The following is an 18,230-nucleotide window of genomic DNA, read 5'->3' on the forward strand; positions in this document are numbered from 1 at the left end:
ACCACCAGACGCGGTCCTGCCCACCAGAAAGACAATATCCAGCCTCATCCATCAGAACACAGGCACCAGTCCCCTCCAACAGGAAGCCTACACAACCCACTGAACCAACCTTACCCACTGGAGGCAGACACCAAAAACAATGGGAAGTACGAACCTGCAGCCTGTGAAAAGGAGGCCCCAAACACAGTAGGTTAAGCAAAATGAGAAGACAGAGAAATATGCAGCAGATGAAGGAGCAAGGTAAAAACCCACCAGACCAAACAAATGAAGAGAAAATAGGCAGTCTACCTGAAAAAGAATTCAGAATAATGATAGTAAAGATGATCCAAAATCTTGGAAATAGAATGGAGAAAATACCAGAAACGTTTAACAAGGACCTAGAAGAACTAAAGAGCAAACAAACAATGATGAACAACACAATAAATGAAATTTAAAATTCTCTAAAAGGAATCAATAGCAGAATAACTGAGGCAGAAGAATGGATAAGTGACTTGGAAGATAAAATGGTGGAAATAACTGCTGCAGAGCAGAATAAAGAAAAAAGAAAGAAAAAAATTGAAGGCAGTGTCAGAGACCTCTGGAACAACATTAAAGGCACCAACATTTGAATTATAGGGGTCCCAGAAGAAGAAGAGAAAAAGAAAGGATCTGAGAAAATATTTGAAGAGATTATAGTTGAAAACTACCTTAGTATGGGAAATGAAATAGTCAATCAAGTCCAGAAAGCACAGAGAGTCCCATACAGGATAAATCCAAGGAGAAACACGCCAAGACACATATTAATCAAACTATCAAAAATTAAATACAAAGGAAAAATATTAAAAGCAGCAAGGGAAAAGCAACAAATAATATACAAAGGAATCCCCATAAGTTTAACAGCTGATCTTTCAGTAGAAACTGTGCAAGCCAGAAGGGAGTGGCAGGACATATTTAAAGTGATGAAAGGGAAAAACCTACAACCAAGATAACTCTATCCAGCAAGGATTTCATTCAGATTCGATGGAGAAATTAAAACCTCTAGAGACAAACAAAAGCTAAGAGAATTCAGCACCACCAAACCAGCTTTACAACAAATGCTAAAGGAACTTCTCTAGGCAGGAAACACAAGAGAAGGAAAAGACCTACAATAACAAACCTAAAACAAGTAAGAAAATGGTAATAGGAACATACATATTGATAATTACCTTAAATGTAAATGGATTAAATGCTCCAACCAAAAGACATAGACTGGCTGAATGGACACAAAAACAAGAAACCCACTTCAGACCTAGGGACACATACAGACTGAAAATGAGGGGATGGAAAAAGATACTCCATGGAAATGGAAATGAAAAGAAAGTGGGAGTAGCAATTCTCATATCAGACAAAACAGACTTTAAAATAAACACTATTATAAGAGACAAAGAGGGCTTCCCTGGTGGCGCAGTGTTGAGAGTCTGCCTGCCAATGCAGGGGACACGGGTTCAAGTCCTGGTCTGGGAAGATCCCACATGCCGCGGAGCAACTAGGCCCGTGCGCCACAATTACTGAGCCTGTGAGTCTGGAGCCTGTGCTCCGCAACAAGAGAGCCCACGATAGTGAGAGGCCCACGCACCGCGATGAAGAGTGGCCCCCACTTGCCGCGGCTAGGGGAAGCCTTCGCGCAGAAACGAAGACCCAACACAGCCAAAAGTTAATAATAATAATAAATAAATAAATAAATAAAATTTATATTAAAAAAAATAATAATAAGAGACAAAGAAGGACACTACATAATGATTAAGGGATCAACCCAAGAAGAAGATATAACAATTGTAAATATTTATGCACCCAACATAGGAGCACCTCAATACATAAGGCAAATGCTAACAGCCATAAAAGGGGAAATTGACAATAACACAATCATAGTAGGGGACTTAGACACCCCACTTTCACCAATGGACAGATCATCCAAAATGAAAATAAATAAGTTAACACAAACTTTAAATGATACATTAAACAAAATGGACTTAATTCATATTTATAGGACATTCCATACTAAAATAACAGAATATACTTTCTTCTCAAGTGCTCATGGAACATTCTCCAGGATAGATCATATCTTGGGTCACAAATCAAGCCTTGGTAAATATAAGAAAATTGAAATTATATCAAATGTCTTTTCCGACTACAACACTATGAGACTAGATATCAATTACAGGAAAAATATCTGTAAAAAATACAAACACATGGAGGCTAAACAATACACTACTTAATAACCAAGAGATCACTGAAGAAATCAAAGAGTAAATTAAAAAATACCTAGAAACAAATGACAATGAAAACATGACAACCAAAAAACTATGGGATGCAGCAAAAGCAGTTCTAAGAGGGAAGTTTATAGTAATACAATCCTACCTCAAGAAACAAGAAATATCTCAAATAAACAACCTAACCTTACACCTAAAGCAATTAGAGAAAGAAGAACAAAAACCCCCCAAAGTTAGCAGAAGGAAAGAAATCATAAAGATCAGATCAGAAATAAATGAAAAAGAAATGAAGAAAATGATAGCAAACATCAATAAAACTAAAAGCTGGTTCTTTGAGAAGATAAACAAAATTGATAAACCATTAGCCAGACTCATCAAGAAAAAAAGGGAGAAGACTCAAATCAATACAATTAGAAATGAAAAAGGAGAAGTAACCACTGACACTGCAGAAATACAAAGGATCATGAGAGATTACTACAAGCAAGTACATGCCAATAAAATGGACAACCTGGAAGAAATGGACAAAGTCTTAGAAAAGCACAGTCTTCCGAGACTGAACCAGGAAGAAACAGAAAATATAAACAGACCAATCACAAGCACTAAAATTGAGACTGTGATTAAAAATCTTCCAACAAACAAAAGCCCAGGACCAGATGGCTTCACAGGCGAATTCTATCAAACATTTAGAGAAGAGCTAACACCTATCCTTCTCAAACTCTTCCAAAAATATAGCACAGGGAGGAACACTCCCAAACTCATTCTACGAGGCCACCATCACCCTGATACCAAAACCAGACAAAGATGTCACAAAGAAAGAAAACTACAGGCCAGTATCACTGATGAACACAGATGTAAAAATCCTCAACAAAATACTAGCAAACAGAATCCAACAGCACATTAAAAGGATCATACACCATGATCAAGTGGGGTTTATCCCAGGAATGCAAGGATTCTTCAATATATGCAAATCAATCAATGTGATACACGATATTAACAAATTGAAGGATAAAAACCATATGATCATCTCAATAGAGGCAGAAAAAGCTTTGGACAAAATTCAACACCCATTTATGATAAACACCCTACAGAAAGCTGGCATAGAGGGAACTTACCTCAACATAATAGAGGTCATATGTGACAAAACCACAGCCAATATATTTCTCAATGGTGAAAAACTGAAACCATTTCCACTAAGATCAGGAACAAGACAAGGTTGCCCACACTCACCACTATTATTCAACATAGTTTTGGAAGTTTTAGCCACAGCAATCAGAGAAGGAAAAGAAATAAAAGGAATCCAAATCGGAAAAGAAGAAGTAAAATTGTCACTGTTTGCAGATGACATGATAGTATACATAGAGAATCCTAAAGATGCTACCAGAAACTACTAGAGCTAATCAATGAATTTGGTAAAATAGCAGGATAGAAAATTAATGCACAGAAATCTCTGCAATCCTATATACTAATGATGAAAAATCTGAAACAGAAATGAAGGAAACACCCCCATTTACCATTGCAACAAAAAGAATAAAGTACCTAGGAATAAACCTACCTAAGGAGACAAAAGATCTCTATGCAGAAAACTATAAGACACTGATGAAAGAAATTAAAGATGATACAAACAGATGGAGAGATATACCATGTTCTTGGACTGGAAGAATCAGCCTTGGGAAAATGACTATACTACCCAAAGCAATCTACAGATTCAATGCAATCCCTATGAAACTACCAATGGCATTTTTCACAGAACTAGAATAAAAAATTTCACAATTTGTATGGAAACACAAAAGACCCCGAATAGCCAAAGCAATCTTGAGAAAGAAAAACGGAGCTGAAGGAATCAGGCTCCCAGACTTCAGACTATACTACAAAGCTACAGTAATCAAGATAGTATGGTACTGGCACAAAAACAGAAATATAGATCAATGGAACAGGATAGAAAGACCAGGAGATAAACCCATGCATATATGGTCACCTTATCTTTGATAAAGGAGGCAAGAATATACAATGGAGAAAAGACAGCTTCTTCAATAATCAGTGCTGGGAAAACTGGACAGCTACATGTCAAAAAATGAAATTAGAACACTTCCTAACACCATACACAAAAATAAACTCAAAACTCAAAGACCTAAATGTAAGGCCAGACGCTATAAAACTCTTATAGGAAAACATAGGAAGAACACTCTATGACATAAATCACAGCAAGATCCTTTTTGACCCACCTCCTAGAGAAATGGAAATAAAAACAAAAATAAACAAATGGGGCCTAATGAAACTTCAAAGCTTTTGCATAGCAAAAGAAACCATAAATAAGACAAAAAGACAACCCTCAAAATGGGAGAAAATATTTGCAAATGAAGCAAATGACAAAGGATTAATCTCCAAAATTTACAAGCAGCTCATGCAGCTCAATAACAAAAAAACAAACAACCCAATCCAAAAATGGGCAGAAGTCCTAAATCGACATTTCTCTAAAGAAGATATACAGATCGCCAAAAAACACATGAAAGGATGCTCAGCATCACTCATCATTAGAGAAATGCAAATCAAAACTGCAATGAGGTATCACCTCAACACCGGTCAGAATGGCCATCATCAAAAAGTCTACAAACAATATATGCTGGAGCGGGTGTGGAGAAAAGGGAACCCTCTTGCACTGTTGGTGGGAATGTAAATTGATATAGCCACTATGGAGAACAGTATGGAGGTTCCTTAAAAGACTAAAAATAGAACTACCATACGACCCAGCAATCCCACTATGGGGCATATACTCTGGGAAAACCATAATTTAAAAAGAGTCATGTACCGCAATGTTCATTGCAGCACTATTTACAATAGCCAGGACATGGATGCAACCTAAGTGTCCATCGACAGATGAATGGATAAAGAACACATATATAGAATGGAATATTACTCAGTCATAAAAAGAAATGAAATTGAGTTATTTGTAGTGAGGTGGATGGACCCAGAGTCTGTCATACAGAGTGAAGTAAGTCAGAAAGAGAAAAACAAATACCGTATGCTAACACATATATATGAAATCTAAAAAAAAAAAAAAAAAAAAAGGTTCTAAAGGACGTAGGGGCAGGACAGGAACAGAGATGCAGACGTAGAGAATGGAGTTGAGGACACGAGGAGGGCGAAGGGTAAGCTGGGGTGAAGTGAGAGAGTGGCATGGACATATATAGACTACCAAATGTAAAACAGATAACTAGTGAGAAGCAGCTGCGTAGCACAGGGAGATCAGCTCGGTGCTTTGTGACCACCTACAGGGGTGGGATAGGGAGGGTGGGAGAGAGACACAAGAGGGAGGGGATATGGGGATATATGTATACCTATAGCTGATTCACTTTGTTATACAGCAGAAACTAACACACCACTGTAAAGTGATTATACTCCAATAAAGATGTTAAAAAAAAAAATATATATATATACATATATATATACATAATTAAAAATTATTAGCCTGGCCAAATCACACCTGTGAATTTGGAATATTATTTTAGGGTTTTATGTTTTGTTTTACTATGAAAAGACCTTGTAAATGGTAACCAATATTATCTTCATACTCTTCTAAATTTCTCAAAATTTAGATCCAGAGTCCAACAAATATTTCCAACTCATTCTGCTCTTGGCCTTTCACATTTAGAAACTGATAAAGTAGAATCATAGAAAAAGATTCTTGATATAGAATTTTGTAGATTTATAAACCTATAAAAAGCTGCCATTTATATATCTGCTTTCTCTCAAAAAAGAGCATTAATGTGATTTATGTGTCTCTCATTTTAAAGTGTTTGAAGTCTTATGCATTGTAATACTATAACTAAAGGACATTTAGAAACATTATCTCTTAAAAACATATAAATGTTAATCACCGAAAAGAACATAGGAGTGTGCAGTATGCAGAGCTGGATATGTAATCCAGGGAGTGACAGGAGCATAATCCCAACAATTGACTGAGGTCAGGAAATACCATTTATTTCAACTGTAAACTGAGAAGTGTTCTTCCAACAGGAAGCAGGAAGGCATAAGCCTGGAAACAGAAAGAGTGTGGTCTGAGAGGGATATGACACCATGAAGAAAAGTTAGAGTTAAAAATGAAACTGGCCACGGTATTGCATGGGCAATGGAGAAAATCATTTGAGAGACAAGTATATCCTATCCACATGCAAGTGCCACTGCATGGATAAACTACATAAACCCCAGTTGGTCAATAAATGGATAGCTTTCACCACAGTTGATGCTGATGGAAAAATAGAAAAGAGATATTGATTAAATGATATACAAAATAACCACAGAATGTGGAATTATGAGTAACAAGAAGAGTTTTCAGTAAACACTCATGTCAGAACCTGACTATCCATCAAACACCATGGATCCTTATAAACTACCATAGTAGCATAGATAGATAGATAGATAGATAAGATAGATAGATAGATAGATAGATAGATAGATAGATAGACAGACAGACATAGATAGATAGATAAATAGATAGATAGATAGACAGACAAACAGAAGGTGCCTAAAAGAAGCCATAGCAGGCATCCTTCTATGACTGAACAGCCTGCATCTGTTCAGTAGCAAAAAAGAATAAATGTAGCCAGAACAATGGAAAATCATAAAGACATGGTAACCAATCTTCATTCCCTTCTAAATCTTAGTGGGGAGGAAGCAGTAATTAAGGCCAGAGCTACAAGCTATACTAGAACCACATATGATTCCTTTATTAATATGGGTTCCATTATTCTCAATTATATCTTTATAACATCCCAAATCAAAATTGCCCTTTTGATCACTAATGGTAGGTACTTGAAACACCCGGAATCAACAGGCAGATAGTAGTCAAGATTCTAGTGCTCAGGACACTTGATTCCCATACTTGGTGAGTAGCATGATATATAAAATGTTCGTAAACTAGGAATTTAGAGCATGTGTTAAAGAAAGCAGAAGTTTGGAACAGTGAGAAAGGACTCTCAATCCATCTGTTCAGGTTTAGGGGTGTCACATGCCTGTCATATGTTCAGAATAATAAACGAAGAATCCTTTCTCTATTTGAAAGTAGAAATAATCTTTCAATCCTGCTGATATATACTTGAAAAATGGGTGAAAGCTTAACATAATGCATTCTGGCAGCTTTCAAGAGACCTCTTGAAGAAGCATTCAGTCAGCTACTTCAAGGTCAGAGCAAGATGACACAAAGCCTTAAAGAGAGCTCTGGCGTCTAGCAAGCTGTGGGTTTTTGTTTTGGCCCAATTTAAAATTTTTTTCTAGTTACGTCCTCATTAAGGGAAGGCTCCAACACACATAAAGAAATCCACATTTTCTCAGGTTTCCAATGAGAAACTAAAGGTGGGAAGTGAGTCAAACTAATAATTCATTTCTTTTCATCTTCCATAATGTAGATGAGATACAGAATCTTGGTGATTTATTCTCAACAGTAAAGTGACCCACAACTACAAGGTCCATCACCAAGCTGGAAGAGCTGGAAGACCTAAGGTTGATTTTTTTTTTTAATTGAGGTATAGTTAATGTACAATATTATATAAGTTTCAGGTGTACAACACAGTGATTCAAAATTTTTATAGATTATACTCCATTTAAAGTTATTATAAAATATTGGCTATGTTTCCTGTGCTGTACAGTATATCCTTGTAGCTTATTTATTTTATGCATAGTAGTTGAATTTCTTAATTGCCTACCCCTGTTGTGCTCCTCCCCGCTTCTCTCTCCCCATGGGTTACCACTAGACGCACATATGTGTGCATCTGTTTCTGTTTCGTTATATTCATTTGTTTATTTTTTAGATTCCACATATAAGTGATAACACACAGTATTTGTCTTTCTCTGTCTGACTTACTTCACTAAGAATAATACCTTCCAGGTCCATACATGTTGTCGTAAACGGCAAAATTTCATTCTTTTTCATGGCCGAATAGTATTCCATTGTATATATATATATACACTACTTTAAAAAAAAATTAATTAATTTGTTTATTTATTTATTTGGCCACACCAGATCTTAGTTGTGGCATGCAGGACCCTCGTTGCAGTGTGTGGGATCTTTTTTTTTTTTTTAGTTGCAGCATGCGGGATCTTTAGTTGCGGCATGTGGGATCCTCAGTTGCAGCATGCAAACTTTTGGTTGCGGCATGTGGGACCCAGTTCCCTAACAAGGGATCAAATCCAGGCCCCCTCCAATGGCAGCGCAGAGTCTTAGCCACTGGACCACCAGGGAAGCCCCTATACCACTTCTTCTGTATCCAGTCATCTGTTGATGGACATTTTGGTTGCTTCCTTATCTTGGCTATTGTAAGTAATGCTGCTATAAACATGGGGGCGCATGTATCTATTCAAATTAGTGTTTTCATTTTTTTTCAGATATATTCCTAGGAGTGGAATTGCTGAATCATATGGTAGTTCTATTTTTAGTTTTTTGAGGAACCTCCATACTTTTTTCCATATGGCTGCACCAATTTACATTCCCAGCAACAGTGCATGAGGGTTCCCTTTTCTCCACATCCTTACTAACACTTGTTATTTGTTGTCTTTTTGATAATAGCCATTCTGAGAGGTGTGAGGTGATCTCTCATTGTGGTTTTAATTTGCATTTCTCTGATGATTGGTGATGTTGAGCATCTTTTCATGTGCCTGTTGGCCATCTGTATGTCTTTGAAAAAATATCTATTCAAGTCTTCTGTCCATTTTTAAATCAGGTTGGTTCTTTTCTTGATATTGAGTTGTATGAGCTGTTTTTATATTTGGGATATTAGCCTCTTATTAGTCATATCATTTGCAAATATTTTCTCCCATTCAGTAGGTTGTCCATTCATTTTGTCAATGGTTTCCTTTGCTGTGCAAAAGCTTTTATATTTAATTAGGTCCTATTTGTTTATTTTTGCTTTTATTTCCTTTGCTTTACGAGACAGATCCAAAAAAACATTGCTACGATTTATGCCAAAGAGTGTTCTGCCTATGTTTTCTTCTAGGAGTTTTATAGTTTCCAGTCTTACATTTAGGTCTTTAATTCATTTTGAGTTTATTTTTGTATACGGTGTTAGAGAATGTTTTAATTTCATTCTTTTACATGTAGCTGTCCAGTTTTCCCAGCACCATCTATTGAAGAGAATGTCTTTTCCCCATTGGATATTCTTGCCTCCTTTGTCATAGATTAATTGACCATAAGTGCATGGGTTTATTTCTGGGCTCTCTATTCTGTTCCACTGACCTATGCATCTGTTTTTATGCCAGTACCAAACTGTTTTGATGACTGTAGCTTTGTAGTACAATCTGCAGTCAGGGAGCATATCTGCATCTCTGTTCTTGTTTCTCAAGATTGTTTTGGCTGGGGCTGGGGCCCAGCACATCCCAGGGCTGGTGCTGGCCTGCTGGTGGTTGGGCTGGGTCATGCCTCAGCAGGCTGTGGGGCTGTGGTGTCTTGCAGCTGGTGTCCACCTACTGATGGGCAGGGCCATGTCCAGGAGTGGCTGTGGGCTCAGGGCACAAATATGGACCAAATGATTGCATACCCAACCACCTTACTTAGTCAATGTAGCTGATGTCTAAACTTGGTTTGTTCTGTTAAATACTGACATGTGATTTTGATATTATCAAAGATGATCAGTGCTTCTCATTCTGATTCCAAATTCTTTCAAGCAAATATAAAAAGAAGAAAAAGTCAAGGAGTTATAAGAAAAACCAATTGTCAGAGGGGATGACTGGCTTACACCATTTGGGGGACCAAGAGTCAGGAGTTATCTTGGCTCTAATCTATCTTGATTTCCGTGTTCAAATGCTAATAAGCAATATGCATAAGGAATCATTTTTGAGGTAACTGTACTGTAATTTTATAGAAAGGTAGTGGGCTTAGGCTGCCTAGCTTCTATTGCCCCATCCTGACAGCAACTCTATTGCCTTTTGGGGAATAGCTTCTAATCCAATGAATATAGTATGATGGGACTGTAATTCCCCTAACCAACAGATATCCTTGTCCCTCATACTAGGCCAGTTGGTAACTTCTTTTCTAGAATGTTATTTTTCTAAATGTTAGTCTTTTTATTATTAAATAAAGCACAGGTACAGAAAACCACACAAAATAAATGTATAAAATGTATAAAAGTGAATTATTAAAAGCAAACACCCCTGAAACCACCATCCACATTACGAAAAAGAACTTTTCCTATTACTCCAGAAGTCCCTTCATGTTGCCCATCCCAAAGGCTATTCCCTTCCTACAAAATAATCAACCTACTGACTCTTATAGCAATCTCTTCTTAAGTTTCTTTATGATTTAATCATTTAAAGTATCTCTAGATATTGTAGTTAGGTCTTGCCCCATTTTTTAAAAATCTGATATGTCTTTTAATTATCTTTTAACCTACATACTCTCTCTCCACCATTTCTCTTCCCTAAAATACATTTTTTGAAGAACCTAGAACCATTTGACCTATAGAGTACTCCAAAGCCTGGATTTTGCTGATTACACACTCATGGTGCCGTTAAAATGCTCCTCTTTCCTATAAAGTAGCAGTTGAATCCAGAGACCTAATCAAATTTGTCAGGAAACACATAATGTCTGGTTTTCCCACTTTTTTGATGTTAGCAGCTATTGATGCTCAATGCTTAGATCCATAAATTCACTGAAGATTGCAAAAATGCTGATATTTTAATTTTATCATTTCATTTTCATTTATTAGCTGAAATAATTTTACATTACTTGGCTACCCTATGGTACAGTTCATATAGGAAAGGCAGGTTAAATATATGATTCTTTTCTATTCTTTCCCTAGTTTTCAACATAATGAACTGGTTCTCTGTTATCCACAAAAGGTAACCAATTGTTTTTTTCCCAATGTCATTATGATAACTCATTATCACATATTTAAACTTATCTAATGGACTTTGATCCATTGTAATTCTTATCCTCATTGAAGCTTAAATTATCTCATGTTTGGTCAGTGGGAGCTTACTCCAGTTGCTTCCTGTATTCTATTGGCATGAATTTTTTTTTTCTAGAAAGAAGATTATTTTATTTTCAGTATGTAAGTTGTATATTTTATGGTTTAGTGTATGTTTTTATTTTGAGTTACTCCTTGAGGGAGAAGCATCATATTTTCTGTGATTAGATGTTAATGGTCATAATTCAGTCAGAACCACAGCATAACAAAAAGACAGAGTTGGGAACATCTGCAGAGTTCACACAGTCCATACTATTCCACTCAACCCCAATCCTGGAATTAATGTAGATTGATAAAGCCAGGCCAATTCAGAGGCTATCATCAATTTATATGTCTGATTTTTTCTTATGATTAGATTCAGGTTATGCATTTTTGGCAGAAACACCACAGAAGTGGTAAAAATGTAAAAAATGGTATTTACAATCAAAACCTAGGCTCAGATATGCTCATTGCTACTAGAACTCATTGCTTTTAGATCCATTCAGTGGAAATCAAAGATTACTAGAATAAGTTGCTTTCAGTAATAACAGAGTAGCATGTATCAGACTAACTCTCCTGCAGATGATAAATTTAAAATCTGGACAACATATATTAAAAAAAATGTTTTTTAAACCAACCAGTTGAAGACTCTGGAGAACAAAAAAGGCAGGCAAAATCTAAAGGATGTTGACTCTTGAAATAAGGGATGTACTGTGTGATATCTCTGTTCCTATGGCTTTTTGCTTGAGGGAAATCCCCAGTCTGTGAGGCATGGGGTAGTTAGAACTCAAGTAGAAAGCTGCAGTCTTAGTGGCATGAGGAATCATAAGACAGAGTGTGGAGCTGCCATAAAGCCTGGAATGGGGAACCCTGAGAATTAGGAATTCTGAAAATCTGCATAAAAATTCCATCCAAATCTTTGGCTGATCACAGAACTATACACATATAAGGGGAAACTTTAAAGAACTCAGTAGAAAACAACAGCTGAAAGAGTGAAGGAATTTAGTACATTTCAGCTACTGTCCATCACAAGGGAGACAGAGTTCTGAGTTTGTATCTAGTCAGGTTAACTTCTGCTGAAAAAACAACCAACATGCTTCAGAGGAAGATAACAAAATCCAGTGTCCCTATAATGTCCAGTATACAATAAAAATAATTAATATGCAAAGAAAGAGAAGAATATGACCCATGGACCAGAGGAAAAACAATCAATAGAAAGCAAGCCTGAATGGCCTAAATGTTGGAATTAGCAGAAAAGGATTTTAAAACAGCTATTAAAATTTAGTCATAATGGATTAATAACTAAAGGAAGATTTCAGCAGAGAAATGAAAACTATTTTTTTTTATCCAAATGGAAATTTCTGGGTATTATTCTGTTCTTAGGTCTGTCAGATGCCTTAGTGCTTCTCCCAGGTTTCTCCCACCAAGACAGTGATAACACACAGGCCTGTGGATACTAGTGTTTTGGGGCTTGGAGGGACATCTTATTCATCTAATCCTGTTACAAATGCTCTCCAGATGGTTTTCACTATCTAGTTGTTTGCTCTACTTTTACATAAAGATTCAAGGAAATTCTGCTGCCACTCCTACCACCTCCTTCCCAGAATTCCTGAAATTTGAATCTTGATTAGACTAATACAGGTACTGAAAATAGTTGAAATACATTCATCTCAGTGGAGATGTCCTAACTAAAATTTTGCTAACAAAACTTTTCCTATTGTTCTTGTTAATTGATGCCCAGAGCTGCTTTGGTTCTCAATATCCTTCTGACAAATATCTTTTTACTTAAGTTAGTGAAGGCTAGCTTCTTTTGTCTGAAAACAAAGAACCCAAACCACAATGAAAATTTAAAAGTCAGTAGTGAAACTTATAATTCAGCTCTGACATATAGAGCTTGGAAGTTTGTCACTGCCATCCTTACAAGAGAAATCTGGACAAACTGAAAAATCAATTACTTTTCTTGGATCCAAATGGCAATTCTGATGAATTGCTAAAGCTTAAGTGTGGACTAATGTGAGTGTGAGAAACTCCTGGGGACCATAGTCTTGAAGGGCTCCTACACTTTCATGGGCTTTCTCTCTCGGAACCCCACCAAGTGCTTATGGTGAGGGTCCCAGAAAAATTCTCTCTTGGTTCTAAGAGGGAGAGGGGAGGAGTAACAATTGCAAACCACACTCTGAGTTTTCTCCATAACAAAAAGCTACTCTCCAGGGGAAAAGTTGTTGCCAGAGTACAATTTTGAAAACTTATCCCAGGAAGGGAAAGGGAACTCCTTCCCATTCCAGTCCCATTTTGCATTCCTATCTCACATAAAAGAAAAAACAAAAACCAAAAAACCTCACTTAACAGGGGACAAAGCTTCAAGGAAATAGGTTGAGAACACTGCAGCCAGAGAATATGGAGTAAGGGATAAAAACTATTCAACTGAAGATGGGATAGAAACTTTTGTGAGGGCCACAGCCCCAAGGCAAAGGCCCACTAAAAGACAAAGACTCAATTAAAAGATTATAAAATGTTCTTCCTCCCACACTCTCTACTACCATATCAGCAAGGCTCTAGTGTAGCAATACGTTACAGCTGCAAAAGCTGGAAAACACAGACTGATATCTCCTCAAGCGGGAAAACAAACAAAAAATAAGAACACTAGAGAAATTTGAAGCCTTTGGCACTTATAGCTACAATAAGCATTGAACAGCACACCTTCTAGACAGATTAACATCCATCCTCTAAAGGCCTATTTGCCTCAGTTCCAACTACCTGATACAACATGTCTGCTTTTAACATAAAACTACAAGGCATGCTAAAAGACAATAAAAAACACAGTCTGAAAAGATAAAGCATCAGGACCAGAGTCAGATATGTTGCGGATGTTGGAATTATAAGACAGGGAATTTAAAATATATGTTAAGGACTCTAAAGGAAAAAGTAGACAACATGCAAGAACAAATGGGTGACATAAGCAGAAAGATGAGAACTTTCAGAAAGAATCAAAAGGAAATGCTAGAAATAAAAATCACAGTAACAGAATGAAGAATGCCTTCAGTGGACTCAACATAGCTGAGGAAAGAATCAGTGAACTTGAAGATAAGGCCATAGAAAATTTCCAGCTGAAATGCAAAGAGAAAAAGGAATGAAAAACATAACAGGGCTTCCCTGGTGGCACAGTGGTTGAGAATCTGCCTGCCAATGCAGGGGACACGGGTTCGAGCCCTGGTCTGGGAAGATCCCACATGCCACGGAGCAACTAGGCCTGTGAGCCACAATTACTGAGCCTGCGCATCTGGAGCCTGTGCCCCGCAACAAGAGAGGCCGCGACAGTGAAAGGCCCATGCACGGCGATGAAGAGTGGCCCCCGCTTGCCGCAACCAGAGAAAGCCCTCGCATGAAACGAAGACCCAACACAGCCAAAACTAAATAAATAAATAATCCTTCCCTCTACTTTAAAAAAAAAAAAAAAAAAAGAACAGAACATCCAAGAACTGTAGGACAATAGCAAAAGGTCTAACATAACTATAATTATAATACCAGAAGGAGAAGAAAAACAGAGCAGGAGAAATATTTGAAGTAATAATAACCAATACTCTTCCTAGATTAATGATAGACACTAAACCACAGATCCAGGAAGCTCAGAGAACACCAAGCAGTATAAATACAAAAATAAAAACAAAAAAATCTACAACTAGGCATATCATATTTAAATTTCAGGAAATCAAAGGCAAAGAGAAAATACTGAAAGAAGACAGAGGGGGAAAAAAACACTTTACCTATAGAGGAAGAGGAATTTCAGCAGGTTTCTCATTAGAAACTATGCAAGCAAGAAGAGAGTAAAGTATTTAAAATGTTGAAAGAAAAAACCCCCAAAAACCTAGAATTCTATATCCAGTGAAATTATCCTTCAAAAATGAAAGAGAAATAAAAATGTTAGTAAATTAAATCTTCCTACCACAGAATATCTAAAATTTTCTAGAAAATTGAAGATAATTTATTTTAAATTACTGAATGAGCCTAAAACACAGTAATGGAAATCCAGTGAAGATAGGACTGAATCAGCAAGATATATGAACTTTGAAGCCACCAAATTCTTGGTCAACTATACGAGTCATGGTAGCTTAGAACAACAATACTGAAGAGTATGTGGGAACAATCTTGAGTAAACCAGAAATCATACTGTATAAAGGTGGAATCCTTTAAGACCTATAATCTCAGGAAAAGAGTTGAATAGAAAAACAAGAAACTTGACCCTGTTAATAATAAAACAGATGACCAGTCTCAGAATTGGCTCTGGGCAGAAGTTAAAAGAAGTCTCTCCACAAAATTTTGGAGCGCGTATTCAATCTTCACAAGCACTTGCGTCCTAAATCTACCCTAATGGAGTGTTGAAATTTAAGTGGCTTTGGTATGTTGTGTTTCTAGGCCCCTGGAAGAAGAAACTAAACCCTCCCTGGAAGAGTATACTCTTATGTTAGCCTTAATTTCTACAGATAGAGTTCCAAGTATTATTTAATAATAATTAAAAAATCATAAACACAAAAGGAAACAAACCACCAGAAACAAGAATAAATAATATACTAGAGAACCAGACCTTAACAGACTTCAGATATTGAAATTATCAGATAAAAACACAAAATTACCATGTTTAATATATTTTCAGGAATATAACAAGAGATTGAAATACCTGAGTATTTAGAAAAAGGTAATAGGGAATAATCAGGAAGATTTGAAAACTAACACATTGAACTCATAAAAATGAAAATGTAATAAATTTTTAAAAACTCAACCAAAGGATTAAAAAGCAGATTAGATACAGCTGATTAGAATGAATGAATTGTAGAACTGAAAACACATGCAGATTGCAGCTCGAAGAGACAAACTGGTGTAAAACACTAAAGTGAGTTTTGGAGACATAAAGTATAGAGTGAGAGGGCTAATTAGAATTCCTGGAAAAGGCAATTCAAATAAGGAAAGGCAATATATGAAGAAATAATGGCTAAGGGAATTCCCTGGCGGTCCAGTGGTTAGGACTCTGCGCTTCCACTGCCAGGGGCCCAGGTTCAGTCCCTGGTCAGGGAACTAAGATCCTGCAAGCCATGTGGTGTAGCCAAATAAATAAATAAATAAATAAATAAGAAAGAAAGAATGCCTAAGAATTTTCTAAAATTGATGAAAGACATAATCATATTCAGGAAGCCCAACAAATGCCAAACAGTATAAATAAAAAGAAATCCGTACCTACACACAGAATAAAGCTGCAGAACAAAGACAGGAAGAAGATCTTGAAAGCAACTAGAAAGAAAAGATAGATTACCCACAAGGGAGACAGTTAAACTGGCAGCTAATTTCTTAATAATAATAATGGGAGCCAGAAGATAGTGGAATAATATATAATTGGAATGATCTTCTGAAAATGAAAATGAAACATACTATCAAAAAAAACACAAAAAACAAACTGAGAGGATTTACCACTAAAAGATTCTCATTGAGGGAACAACCCAAGAATGTACTTCAAGAAGGTGAGTGACTCCAGTAGGATGTCCTGACATGCATTTCTCAAGAAGGAAAAGTTGAAACTACTTAAACAGGACACTAGTGATCCTCAGAGCCATGTCTAAGGAAAACTGTTTATTTCTTCCAAGCATGGTTTTAGATTTACTTATATTTGATTTTGCCAACAGGTTCAAAAGCTTCTGTCATTAAGACCTTGAATGTTTTCCAGGCAATATACTTAAAAACAAACAAACAAACTCAGTGGTTTTCTTGAACATTACTAGGTGGGGTGAATTTTATATTTCTGTAGTCCAAGGGACTTGCTTTTGGCTAACAAATACATTCCAGGTACAGCTTGCTCCATATGAATCATGAAGCAGAGAAAAGAAGCAGTCAGATCAGCAGGAAGAACAAATGTTGCAAATGGAAGAAAACACAGACAGATGGTTGAATCTGTGTTAGGTCACACTGAACCATTGTGAAGGCAAGTAAGGACATTAATTGTTCAGAGCATGCACATAGTGAAATGGGGGGAAATTATTAAATATATTACATGTGAATTTCCTGATACTCTATAGAGAAGGATCACTAATACACATGCATGATGTTTTCCTGAAAGAAATGAAAATTTGGGCATTTCCCCTCAAAGCCCAGCCTAGTTTTACATTTCCAGAGAAAGGGTCTTCACTAGATTATTTATCCTTATGGTTGTTCTGTTTGATGGCTTTTCCATTGGTCCAAAGCAGGGAGATATTAGAAAACTCTGGAGATATTTGCTTACTTTATAAAAGAAGTCATGTTTTAAGTCCTCATTACTTCAGTTGTTGCCAGATGTCCTTAAATTACTGTCATCAAAAAATGTGAGAATTTTCCCTGTGAAAGGCAAAATTGTGAAGAAGGCAATAGTTTTTGTTTTGTTTTGTTTTTGTTATAAATATGTCTGTTTATAAAGTCATGGAACTGATTTTTTTTTTAAACATCTTTATAGGAGTATAATTGCTTTACAATGGTGTGTTAGTTTCTACTGTATAACAAAGTGAGTCAGCTGTACGTATACATATATCCCCATATCCCCTCTCTCTTGTATCTCCCTCCCACCCTCCCTATCCCACCCCTCTAGGTGGACACAAAGCACTGAGCTGATCTTCCTGTGCTATGCGGTTGAAGAAGGCAATAGTTTCTCCCACCACACCCTAAATTAAAAATTAACTTTTTTTCTTTCTTCCTCATGAAGATTTGACATCCATAGCCAAAATTACTGTTCTTGGCTACATTTATCTTAGCTGTGTATTAAGAATCCAATATTATCTAACTAACTTACACTACAGTATTTCTAATTGGTAACCCTTCCAGGGCTGCATTTTTAAAAGAATTCTTTTTAACCAGAATGAAACACTACTTGGTAGACTGTCTAGTAATTTAGCAAATTTCTGAACATCTACTATATCAAGATGGGATGTCAACTCATTAAGGAAAAGACATATTTTGGAGACAACTGGCTAGCCATTTGGGGGAAAAGTGAAATTAGATCCCTACCTCATACAGTAAAAGATTCAAGATTAATTATCATAAAGTTAAAAATAAA

This window comes from Balaenoptera ricei, chromosome 10 (genome assembly GCF_028023285.1).
Source record: "Balaenoptera ricei isolate mBalRic1 chromosome 10, mBalRic1.hap2, whole genome shotgun sequence".
Lineage (NCBI taxonomy): Eukaryota > Metazoa > Chordata > Mammalia > Artiodactyla > Balaenopteridae > Balaenoptera > Balaenoptera ricei.